Consider the following 10,181-nt stretch of genomic DNA (forward strand, 5'->3'; position numbering starts at 1 on the left):
GCATTTAGCTCTCCCCCCCAGCATTTTTGATTTTCCTCTTCTTCTTCTTTCCCCCATCCCCTTGAGCAACTCAGGATTGTTGTGTTTCAGTAACAGCTCAAATGCCTGGTGAGCTCTTCCAGAGCAGCCTCACAAATTCTCACCCATCTCTTCCCAGATGCACAACTGGTCTTTAGTGCAGTGTGGAGGTTTATCCTCATTTAACCACTCACCTCACCATTTTTGATCACTGAAGGCTGAGATTTCAATATTAAATAAGATTATAAACCTCTGTTTCAGCGAGCTTTCACAAGCCCCATTCCATTTGCTGCCTCACCATTGCACGCTGGAGATCTCCAGCTCTGGGACATTGAAATGGGAGGCAGAGCTGGGTTTTGTGAGCCAGGAAAGGTCTGAGCCAGGAAACAGCAGGGGTGGGTGAGCCACAGCCAGCCTGGAAGCTCCAGCCCCACTGGGATTTTGCTCTGGGCTCTGCTTTTCCTGGGCAAAAAATTCCATGGGTTTGTAGTGGTCTGGGGTCCTTTGTTTTTTTTTCATATTCCCTGGTAAAATTTCCAAGTATGGATGTAATTGAAACACTTTTGGGAGCGTCCTTAAGACAAAAAAAAAAAAATCTGTTTTTTTTCTTGTTTTTCCTAATCTGTCTCAGAATGAGATGAGATCTTAGACCTTGCTGAAGATCAGTTCCTAAAAGCCAAGAAAGTTGCTCAACCAGTTCTTTCAGAGCTGGTTCTTTCATAAAACTTTATTTCTAGAATTCTGGGAGGTTTTTTTCCAGCTTGAGTCCTGGTAGGATGTTTTAGGCAGCTACATTTTAATCTTTAGCATTAATTAACTTGGTAAAGTATAAAGTAGCAGAAGCATGGATGACAATACTAATGAAAGTAATAAAAACAGATTAATGGCTAAATCCAAAGAAACAGAACCCTCTGCCTCCCTGCAGACATGGATATTAATGAGATTTCCTTTGTTTCTCTCCGAGGGTGGGCAGTTTCTCCCACCCCACAAATCTCTGCAAGTGCCAAACGGTTTTGTTAATTTTGTGCCTGATTCCAGTTAGAGCTGCAGGCAGAAACTGCTAAATAGAGTGAAATATTGTTAGAAGCAGGGATTTCTGACCTGATAGTAAAAGTGACAAACCAATAGCATGAATGGGGATTTTCTGTCTTGAGGTGACCAGAGAAGAAGAGTGCTTTGCTCGTTGGTTTTTATACAAAGTGAAGTTCTGAGATTGCTTTGCTTGGGTAGGAGAGGCAAGCAAAGTTTTCAGTATCTACCCAACTTATTCTGGAAATTTAAATACACAGAAATGGACTGAAAGAGGTGAATTAGGGAGATTCTGCCACACCAGCTGCTGGCCTGGTTGTCTGCTCAAATAAATAATACCAAGTGTCTTGAGGAAAAATGAAATAGGCTCGTGAGTGAGCAATGCATGAGAGGAGCTGCTGGGCATCCAGCTCTCTGCTTTTCCCTGAAATCTCATTTGTGCACCCTCCCCTCCCTGCCTTTCCAGAGGTAAAACAGGGATAAATCACAGCACGACCCCCCCTCAGCCTGAGCCTTTGTCCGGGAGAAAGGTGGGACTGCAAAGAGGAGAGGTTCAGTCATTCCAGCAAAGACATTTCTCTTGATGAGAGAAACTCTGCAAGGTGTGAAATTATGTCATTAGTACTCCATGACACTTGTTTAAAGAAGCCTCAAACATTTTAACTTATTAAATTATTTCATTTTCTGTTTTACTTTTATATCGAGTCCTTTCTACCAAAATGACTGGAGAACCTACGGGTAATGAGGTGAGAAATATCGTGAAAAGAAGGGCTGATCAATGGTGAGGGTGAGAATTTCTTTTCAAACACTTTGAAGCTCTTTGGGTTTTCTTAGTGCTACTTTAACTCAGACTTCTGAGAGCCGCTGAGGCAAAAGAAGTCTTTGTTAAAATTCATTGCTTCTTTCTCCTTATTTAAAGAAGGAGAAATAAGAGACTGCTGACGAGTTACATGGAAAGGTCAGAATTGACAGCAACTGTAAAGAAGAACAAAACAGCTTTAAAACCTTATCCCTCTCTGGTGATAAATAAAGAGCATCATCTCAATCATTTTGCTCTTTCAAGGACCTGTTTCAAGCGAAGATTTTTTTTTTATTACATGCAGTTTCTTCTCTGAAAACAAAACATGTTGGCAGTGAGGAGTGCTCCTTCCCTTGGGTGAGTTGAATCCCTGAATTCTGAGGAGGCAGGACCAGGGCCGTGGGTTCTGTGCCCATGAGAGGATTGTAGGTGTGCAGGGACAGCTGTGGTGACTGCACTGCAAAGAGAAAGAAAGGACAGAACACACACGGAGCTCTCTGGGGAGAAAAGGTCAATTTATTGTACAGACAGCCCGGATTTAAAGTGTGTTAGTGCAGCCAGGACAGGACAGGAGCTCAGTGGAAAATTGGGAAAAACATCCTTGGGACAGCACCTCAGGATGTGTCCCACGGGAAAGACACCAGGGGTTAATGTTGGTGATGAATTCCACTCTGTTTGTCACCATGTTCTCACCCTGGGAGACTCCTCCCTAACTGAAGCTGCAGTCAGCTTGTCAGCCTGGGAATGGAGCTGAGAGTCAGGAGAAATCCAGGCCTGACAAGAATTTCCAAGCTGTGATTCCCCAGCTCTGTGAATGTGTGTGTCCACAGACAGCCAGGATGGATGCTGGTGTCCCATGAAAATGATGTTTGGTGAGGGGACAACGAGTCCCAGTGAGGGCTGGGACAGGTGGAGGAGCAGCTGAATCATGCCCAGGATTTCTGCTCCCAAACTCTCAGTGAAAACTGGAAATGCCCTGGGTTTCCCCAGCAGCAGCCGTGCCTGGGGCTCTGCAGCAGGGCAGGGAATGGGCTCTGGGTCAGCCAGCCCTGCCAGCACCACCCGAGAGCTCCCCCAGCTCCTGCAGGCTCTGCTGGGGACCCTGCTGCTGGACCTGTGCTCTGGGGACAGCAGAGCAGGGCCAGGGGGGAAAATCCCACCCTGCCCCTCCTGAACTCTGGGTTCTGTGATCCCTTACTGAGCAGAGCCAGCCGTGTGTTTGGGGTGGGACATCAGCCTTCCTCTGCCACCAGCTCCTGTCCAGAGAGTCACCTCAGCACCTCCCTGGGCTCCAGGACAGAGATTTGCTGGGTAATAACCCCAGGAACAGCCCCAGGGCCACCTGCAGTGTAAGAGCCTGATGGAGAGACTGAGGGTTCCAGCCAGCTCCTAAAATGCTGTTTATTGCACAGATGAGGGTTGAGGGTCTTGGGTCAAGCTGTGTGTCCTGAAGCCCCTCCAGTTCATTATAAACTTTTCATTACAGAGCATCTTAATACATGGCCATCAATCAGCATCACACACAACACCTTTTCCATTTACATACAACCTATCCAAACTGCTAAAATTACCATATTATATTAGTGACTAGCCAGTCATTGGAGTTAGTGGTCACATGTTAAACTTTGGGACTTGTTCTGCCGTGGAAATTTCTGAGATCTTTTCTCTACTTGCAGCATTGGCTTTCTTGTTTGCCTGTGAAAATCTTTTTTTGTTTGGTAGAAACATCTTTTGTTTGAGGTGGATTTATCCTTTGCTCTAAGCCATAAAAGCCCCTTCCACCTCACTTTGCTCTTTGCCTTCTCGTTACCCAGTCAGACTGGCTCAGCAATTCTTTTCTTCTATATCAAACCTTGCTTTTCTTCTGTATCAAACCTTGCTTTCATTCCTACAGAACTTTCTGTACATCTGCACAACTCCTCTGTTAAATTCTCACTCCAGTGCTGCTGGGGCTTGGCTCTGGGGTGTCCCAGTGCTCCAGCTCTGCTCCAGGCTCCCTGAGCCACCCCAGGGACTCCTCTCACCTGCTGGGTGCAGGTTTGGACCTGTGCCTTTAAGCAATAGAAAAACCCCTGCTGGTCCTGCAGGTGCAAATCTCATCTCCAAATAATGAACCTGGCCACAGAAATGAGAACATGCACAATAAACTGCTGAGATTTAATAGTAGGCGTGACATTTGAGCCCACAATTAATTAATGAGCTCCCAGCCTACAGCAAAGCCTGTCCTTTGTCACTGGAGGTTTGACTTGGGACCCTGTGGCCTTTCAGCAGAATCCTCAGGATTCCCCAGGGAATCAATCCCGGGGCTGTGTGAGGGAGGAGAAGCACTGAGAGCTCCTATAGAAATTCATATTTCATGTCAAAGCCCTGGAACAAAGAGTCTTCAGCACACACACATAAATAATTAGTGTGGTTAGAAGCTGGCTGGATTGTTTTTAATTGACTGGATGTATGCATTGACTGACTTTGAAAACGATGCCAAACTTCCCTGCTGAATCCAAGGAGCTGCCTTGCCCTCTCCCAATGCTTTCCATGTGCTGGGCAGTTGAAGAGACTTTCCCTGAGCTGCAGAAGGAAAAGGCTCCCCTCTCGTGGCTGCGAGAGAAAATGGCATTTTCTGCACTGCATTCTCCACTCCCTGAGCTGTGGAGGAACATAAATAAGTGATAGAATTATAACTTCTATTGTGGTCATCCTCCAGCCCAGCACACAGCCCTGCCAGCTGTGCTGCAGCAGCCTCTGCCCTGTTTGCTTCAGGGAAAGGGAAATATTTGAAGGGAATTGACTGAAGTTATTTAAATAACAACTAAAAGTCATGATCTATATCAACAGTCAGAAGCATTAGAGGTGAAGAACGGATTTAAAGCTGTTTTGCATTTGCTCTTTTAAAAGGCTTTCTTAGTAAATGTTGACTTTTATGTGTTGGATTTATTTTGCTCTATAAAGTCTGCTCTTGGAGAGGAGACCTGATAGATAAATGTTCAATCCATTCTGTAAATCAGGAGGCATCCATTCAGACGAGCAGGTTTTCTGTTTTTATTAGGTTAGAAATGCTAGAAAGCATCTGTTATTTACAGGACACCTGCTTTCACTTCCAGTTGGTGTGAAACTGCTTTTGAATAAAACCTGAAATTCAATTTAAAAGCTTTAAAAACAGCAGCTTAAAATGATTACTTAAAAGCTGTCTTGAAATACTTTGGATGCATCAGGAAGAGAGGCCATAAGCTCACAGAGGCACAAGTTAAAATTAAAATTAGGCTTTTATGGAGCAAAGGGAGTTTTCCCCAAAGCCAAGTGCTTGTTTCTCATCACTGTCTGTCAGAGGTTTGGAGCTCAGGGGACTCAGCCTCTCACACCTCATTTGTGTGCAGAAATGGCAAGAAGAAGAGAAGTTTTCTTGATTTTTCAGTTCCTTTTTGGTTTCTCAGTGTTGAAGGACCTCTCATTGAGCACAGATGTACTGAAACTCAAATACACTGAATTTCCTTTTCTCCCTGTTCCTACTCCAAGTAAAGCACATTTACTCATTTAACTGTCCAACTTCTTGGAGAATTACTCCCTTGACTTCCTTTACAATATCAGCAGCAGTGATGCACTATTTGAGAATATATAAATAGTTTATATAAAATTTAAAATAGCTGGTGTTTAATTTATGTCTCACTCTAAGCTGTTATTATTTCATATTTCCCCTTTATATTTGCATATTCTTAAAACACACATATTAAATAATCTGAAGGGTTTTTTCTTAAATATATATTTGATCTATTGCAGAGACACTTAAATTCCAGGAAATAATTTAATCCTTGGGATTTGATGCTGGACCTACAAGGAAATTGTAAAAGTTTTGGATTCAAGGCTAAGATCTTGGACAACTCTCAAAAGGAAATATAGAAAAATGTAGTGCAGGAAAGAGGCAGCCTGAAATTAGAACTGTTATTAACACAAATAGTACAAATTTAGATTTTGGTTCTTACCTTGGTGTTATTTTTTATACTAAAAACAGGCTAAAAAGGGGAAGTATTTTATCTAATGAAAATCTGAATATAAACAATGTCTTTTTGATTTCTAGATTTTTCTATTGAGGGAAATGTATGATTTTCAAATTATTAAAATCATCAAAATTATTATTATATTGCTACTATTACTACTGTTATTTAAAATGGCATGTAATAGGCCCAATGCTTTGACACACAGAGTAGAACTGCTCATTTTTAATTATTACTTCGTGGAGCTAAACCCTGTCATTTTTCCTTTATGTTGAGCAGATCTATTCAGCAGAGCTGAAAATGGGATGGAAATGGGATTGATCAGAGAGGCAGAGCAGGAGCAGAGCAATTCCCAGCACTTGTGTGAGTACCCAGAGCTGATGGGGATCTGATTTTTCTCTGCTTTGCTGTCCTGTCTTTGGCCTTGTTCTGCACTTGGTGCCACCAATACCACTTTGATTTTCACTGGGGCTGAGGGACCCTCCCAGGGCAGTGCCACCAGGGACCTCAGTGTTCCTCTTTGTCCTGCCCAACAGGAAAATCTGCAGCTTTTGGAGCTGGAATCTCTCTAGATGTGTTTGCAGCTGGAACATCTCCAGATGTGTTTGCAGCTGGATCAACTCCACATGTGTTTGCAGCTGGAACGTCTCCAGATGTGTTCGCTGTGTTCAGCCCACGGGCATTGGGCACATCCTGAGCTCACTGGGGGCTCCTCAGGAGCTGCAGCCCCACCCAGGGGTGCAGCCAGGGTTTGTTCTCCCCCTGAACAAACGCATCCAGAGAAGGCTCCTGCAGCCAGCTCGGCAAACACCCCGGGAGGGAAGGGACCACGCAGGGCTGGGGAGCTCCTGTGCTCATCCCCTGCCACCCTGAGCAGGGTTTCAGCAGCAATTTCCCCATGGAAAGGGTGGGCAGGGCTTGGAAGTGCCCAGGGGGGTTTGGATCCCATCCCTGGAGGTGCCCAAGCAATTCCTGGAGTGGCACTGAGTGCTCTGGGCTGGGGACAAAGTGGGGATCAGTCAGAGCTGGGACTCGATGGGCTTGGAGGCCTTTTCCAACCCAAATGATTCTGTGATTCTGAGAGCTTTGTTTCTTTAAGATAACACTTGCAGAGGTCTCAGATCCTCGCTGAAAGTGGAACCCAGCAGCCTTTGGGCACGGGAGAGGTCAGAGAGGGCTGAGCTGTTCCCTGCTGGGACAAACACCCTCCCCACCCACTCCTGCTGCTCAGCATCCTCTCCAAAAGCCTTCCTGGGAGTACAAGATGTACTTTAGCCATCCAGCTTGGAAATTTGGGGTTGCCCCTTAATGCTTTGTGAGAAGGTAAAACCTGTGCTGTGCTTGGTGCCTCATTGCCCTGCACAGGGACACACGAGGTGTAACTGGAGCTCCTCGGGGCGAAATGAGCTGCAGAACACAAACTGCTGTTCTCTTCTACATTGAAGCAATAATTTATGATTCTAATTAGGCTCTGGTTTGCAAGAATGATGAATATTCACATTTTAAATAGCCGAGAAATATTGAAAATGTCTGACAGCTTTATTTGTGCCAGCTCTGAGGGTTGTGGGGAATGTTCTCCTCAAGGTGCTGAGCTTTCCCAGCATCGTTTCTGCCCCCGGATCCCTGGAAGTGTCCAAGGCCAGCTTGGACAGGGCTTGGAGCAGCCTGGGATAGTGGATCTGTCCATTGCAGGGGGTGGGAATGAGGTCCCTTCCAACCTTGGAGCTCCTTCAAAAGGGTTGAACCATCCCTAAAAAACATTTCGTGTTGGCCAAATGCTGCTGACTCCGAGTCCCACTCTGACTGTCCAGGGGCTGTGGAAGGACAGGCTCTGAGCTGATTAATTCTTCACCTAAGTGGATGAGACAGAGCAAAGAGGAGCGTGAGGAAGTGTCATTGTCCCTGTTCCATGGGCTGGGAATGGCAGGCACTTACTCATTCAAAGTCACACAATAGATGTGTGGGTGCCAGATGCTGGAGATGCCAGAGATGGGATTTAAACCCAGATGTCCCGAGTGCCAGCTCAGCACTAAATTCGTGGTTATCCATCCTCCCAAAAATGCAAGAATCTTTCTGATTCATTCAGCATTTGGAACATTTTTCCTGCCATAGAGACACCTCAGAGAACTCTACAATTTACTGATGTAAAAGATGCCTTTACTGTCCTGTTCATCTCCTTTAGGAATGGAGGAGTTCATCCATCTATGAGGTAAGAGAATAGCAAAATAACAACTACAGAGACTTTTCAGAAGTTGCTGTTCCATTGTGTCTGAAATCACTTGCCAATAACAGCTGGGAATTCTTTGTTAGGAGAAATAAATCTGGTCCCACTCGATGCTGCAGTGATTTCAGGTACCCTTCTGTAATATTCTGTTCCTCGGTTTCCTTTCATTCTTTAATGCGTTTTTTTTTGACGTTGCAGATCATAAAAATGGCATTGTTTTCAAATTGATAAAAACCCTTCCTTACACCAGAATAAATGGAGCCTCTCTGGTGGATACAATTGATCTGATGGAACACAACTTCGAAAGGAAGCCACTACCTCCAAAAAACCACAGAAAGGAAAGGAGGGGGGAATCTGAGTTCTGAAGACTGTAAACTTTGGAGCATAAATTACAATGGAAGTTTATGGAGTCTTTTGGATTAAACCAAAAGCCAGCACCATTAAACCAAATGGAGCATTCCTAATCTGACATGTTGACAAGGACAACCCTGCCTCTTCCAAAAGGGAGTTTCAAATGAATCCAGATTTATCTGATGTTCCCAACAGGGGCTGGGCTGGCTCCAGAGGAAGTGATCCAGGCCAAAAGTAAACAAGATGCACATGAAGCAGTTTGTGCCACAAGGAAAACTTCCAGGGAATATGCAGAGAGGAGAAGGGGAGCCAGCAGAATCACAGCCTGAGATTTTTCCTGTCTCCTCGTTATGTTTCTATTCCTCTGGACAATGTAAATCAGAGTTTCTTCCCCAGGAGATCCCTGCTCCTTCTGCTCACTCTCCCCATCTTTGCTTCCCCCCAGAGAGGCTCCCTGTGCTGCCTCTCCCCAGCACGGAGCTCCCTCCTGTCCTGCAGGGCAGGGAAGCAGCCAGAGGTGCTCAGAGCTCGAGTGCTGCTCCTGCATCTGCCGAGACTCAGCCCCAGCTCCTGAGCTCTGGGTGCAGCCCTGGGGTGAGCACAGTGGGAATCAGCTCATGCTGAAAGCAAATTCAGCCTTTTCCAGCTGCTCTTCCTGTGGCAGACACGTGTCACAGTCACTGCAAAGAGCAGGACAAGCACCTCTGCATTGATTCTTTGTCACACTGGGACCAACCTTTGAATTTTCAGTGAGATCCTGGGTGAGCCATCCTGGAGAACTGGGATTGCTCAGCCTGGAGAGGAGAAGCTCTGGGGTGACCCAACTGTGATGTTGCAGTACCCACAAAAAAGATGGACAGAGACTATTTACAATTGCCTAGAGTGACAGGACAGAATTCTGGAACTCAGAAATCTGCTCCAGAGACGTGTCTTGCTTTCCATCCCTTTAACATTTAAATTTTGCGTGTCTCCCATCAAACAGCAGCAGTGCTCTTTGTCCCTGAACTGTGTCCTTTGCTGTCCCCAGTGATAACTGGATGATAATGGCCATATTCTGGTGGAGTGTGACACTCAAAATTAATACTCTAACAAAATTAAATGTGAAAAATTGATTACTGGTGCCCCTTGCAGCAGGGGGAACTCTTGCAGAGATAGCACAGGATATGGCTGCAGAGTGGAAAGTGTGGAGACACTGCTCATAAACCAGAGAAGTGACAATCAGTGGTTTTATGTGTGTATTCCCCACAGTCATGTTGAATTTAATGGCAGTTTTAGGTGCTGTCAAGGAAGATTTTTTATCATATATACACAAATAGCTGTATTTATAGATCTCTACATACATGAGTAGATGGATGTGTCTGCATTTGTGTATAAAACCCCAGAAAACCACAGCTGCTTGGTCTGTCTGCTGGAGATTTATTCTGATAATATTACAGTGTATTTGCTACATGTTCCAAGGGATTTTTATTTGCTTGTGCTTTTTGTAGGTACTACAAAAGTAGCCCGATTTGGGGATTCAAGCAGATGCAAAAATCTGAGGTTGGCCAGATCAAGACTTCAGCTTGAGAGGTGTGAAATACAGAGCTGGATCCGTGCAGCAGCTCTGGGGCAGGGATTCTGCTCCTCTGCCTCTGAGCTGCCTTTTGACTTGCTCTCAACCTTGGCAAGAAACTCACATTCGAGGCTTTGGCTCTCCTTCCAAGGGGGAATATTTAGGTCAGTATGGACACTCGAATTCCCAGTCCTTGAGGAACCAACAGAATCACGGGCGAGT

General features: G+C 45.2%; 1 long non-coding RNA gene across 1 annotated transcript in view; it reads left to right on the plus strand.

The window, feature by feature from the left end:
• LOC148221836 (uncharacterized) overlaps window positions 1–9,862 on the plus strand; it is a 65,786-nt gene extending 55,924 nt beyond the window's left edge. The window contains exons 2-3 of the long non-coding RNA XR_015807366.1: window positions 6,112–6,195; window positions 8,255–9,862. This is a non-coding gene — a long non-coding RNA (uncharacterized LOC148221836). The remainder of the gene's footprint in view (window positions 1–6,111; window positions 6,196–8,254) is intronic.
• Window positions 9,863–10,181: the final 319 nt, after the last annotated feature.

This window comes from Sturnus vulgaris, chromosome 17, assembly GCF_052056855.1.
Source record: "Sturnus vulgaris isolate bStuVul1 chromosome 17, bStuVul1.hap1, whole genome shotgun sequence".
In the NCBI taxonomy this organism is placed as follows: Eukaryota; Metazoa; Chordata; class Aves; order Passeriformes; family Sturnidae; genus Sturnus; species Sturnus vulgaris.